The following is a 2,500-nucleotide window of genomic DNA, read 5'->3' as shown; positions in this document are numbered from 1 at the left end:
GTCAAAGAAACCATCACAGATCACGGTAAAGTGGTGGAAGTTGAAATGAATTGGAAAGGATTGGAGTTTACTAACTCAGAAATTGATGAATTGGAGAGGTACCACCCTTCCACCTGGACTGACAGGTTGGCCATGTTACCGGAGGTGTATGAGGTTCCTACCTCCTCGAATCCCGAGGGCAATACCATCAGTCCGAGCCTGACAGAGGTGGAGAGCGAGGAGGAAGAGGAACCATCATCCCCTGGGAATATGGCTCCATTTTCCCCATTGCCACTGACCCCTAATCCTGGTTCCGATGTTGATCTTCCACGGGATGGTACACCTGTGGTAAAGGTACCGGACAATAATCCATCATGTCCATGTTGCGGGAATCGGATGGGAAAGATGTCGGGACTGATCGAACACCTAAAGAGAGTGCATGGAAGGAAAAAGATCTTGTTCCAGTGTGCCCGATGTGGGAAAACGAATGGGAAACATCACAGTATTGCGTGCCATTTTCCTAAGTGCAAGGGGGTTATAGAGACCGCCCCAACGGAGGGCTGGGTCTGTGGTGAATGCCAGAGAGTATTTGATTCAAAAATCGGCCTGGGACAGCACAAGCGCTTGGCTCATCCAGCTATTAGGAACATCGAACGGATCATCGCCTCCCAACCTAAAGAGAACTCCGCGAGAGGGGCACATCGACAATGCTGGACAAGGGAAGAAGTGGAATTATTACGGAAATTGGACAAGCAGTATGAGGGGAGTAAAAATATTAACAAGTTAATTGCCGAACACATTCCATCGAAAACAACTAAACAAATAAGTGATAAAAGGAGAGGACTACATAAAAGCCCGATGAAGAATAAAGGAAAAGATCAGGAGTGGAGACAACATCTAGAAGAAGAGGAACATCTGAATGACACCGGATCAAACGAAGAGGAGGGGCTGAAATCCCATTATCAAAGGCTGATAACTAAATGGATAACATCCGAAAAGTTGCCCATTCTCCGGGGGAGTTTCACAAAGGTACTCGAGGGGAAGGAAGAGCCATCAACTATAATTGATGAGGCAATTGCAGACTGCTACTCCTGCATGTTCAAAAAGTCCGAAGAGTTGAAAGCAAGCCAAGATCCGAAGCATCAGACGGTCCGTAAGACCCATTCTTCCAAGCCAAGGAAGAAGTGGATGAAGAAGAGAGCTAAGAAAAAGGGACAATTCCTACGCTTCCAGCGGCTATTTTACAAAGACAGGAGTAAACTGGCCGGTATCATCCTGGATGATGTGGAATCCCTAAAATGCGGTATCCCATTAGATGAAGTGCACAAGGTATTCAAGACGAGATGGGAGTCACCGGGAACATTTAAGGGCCTCGGTGCCTTCAGAACTCTTGGGCGAGCAGACAACTCGGCATTCGAAGCCATGATCACGGCTAAAGAAATCTCTAAAAACATCAAAGAGATGAGCAAGAACGCAGCACCGGGACCAGACAGCGTGAACTTACGGGATCTTATCAACATCGATCCTGAATGTGATCAACTAATGGAACTTTTCAATCTATGGTTGGTAACGGGAACTATTCCGGACGTGGTGAGAGAATGTCGGACTGTACTAATATCAAAATCAGCAGCGCCAGAGCGCCGAAATGACATCAACAATTGGCGACCGATCACCATCGGATCAACAGTCTTGAGATTATTCTCAAGAATCTTAACAGCAAGGTTGACTAAGGCATGCCCTATTAACCCCAGACAAAGGGGATTCATCAAATCAGCAGGATGCGCGGAAAATTTAAAACTATTACAACTTTTAATTCGCAATGCTAAAAAGGAACATCGGCCCCTAGGAGTAGTCTTTGTGGACCTGGCAAAAGCTTTTGATACAGTGAGCCATTCTCACATCATTACGGCTCTCAAACAAAAGGGCGTGGACGATCATATTATTGCCCTGATATCCAACCTATATTATAACATCACCACGTATATTGACATGAAGAAGGAGAAGTCGAATCCCATTGGAATCCAAATTGGAGTGAAACAGGGTGATCCAATGTCACCTCTATTATTTAACCTATCGATCGACCCACTACTGTGCAAACTAGAAGAGGAAGGAAGCGAGTTCCAGCATTGTGCGAAAAAGATAACAACTATGGCATTCGCGGACGACTTGGTATTGCTAAGTGGATCATGGGAAGGAATGCAGAAAAATATCGAAATCTTAGAGGTCTTCTGCGAACTGACCGGCCTCAAGACACAAGGGGAGAAATGTCACGGCTTCTACATCCAGCCGACTAAAGATTCGTATACCATCAATGACTGTTCTCCATGGAAAATTAATGGAACACCTCTCAATTTGATTGAACCAGGTAGCTCAGAGAAATATCTGGGACTACAAGTAGACCCATGGGTGGGACTATCGAAACCAGAATTAATGAATAAAATTGAAGATTGGCTACAACGGATTGGAAAGGCAGCTCTAAAGCCGTTTCAGAAGGTCGACATCTTGAAGGGATATACAATTC

The 2,500-nt window shown here is 45.3% G+C and overlaps 1 pseudogene; it reads left to right on the top strand.

Moving 5' to 3' along the window:
- Positions 1-2,500, top strand: part of LOC142076859 (28S ribosomal RNA) — an 8,413-nt pseudogene that overhangs the window by 3,327 nt on the left and 2,586 nt on the right.

The sequence above is a fragment of the Calonectris borealis genome, unplaced genomic scaffold (genome assembly GCF_964195595.1).
Source record: "Calonectris borealis unplaced genomic scaffold, bCalBor7.hap1.2 HAP1_SCAFFOLD_117, whole genome shotgun sequence".
NCBI classification, from domain to species: Eukaryota; Metazoa; Chordata; class Aves; order Procellariiformes; family Procellariidae; genus Calonectris; species Calonectris borealis.
This window is presented reverse-complemented; position numbering and strand designations above follow the sequence as displayed.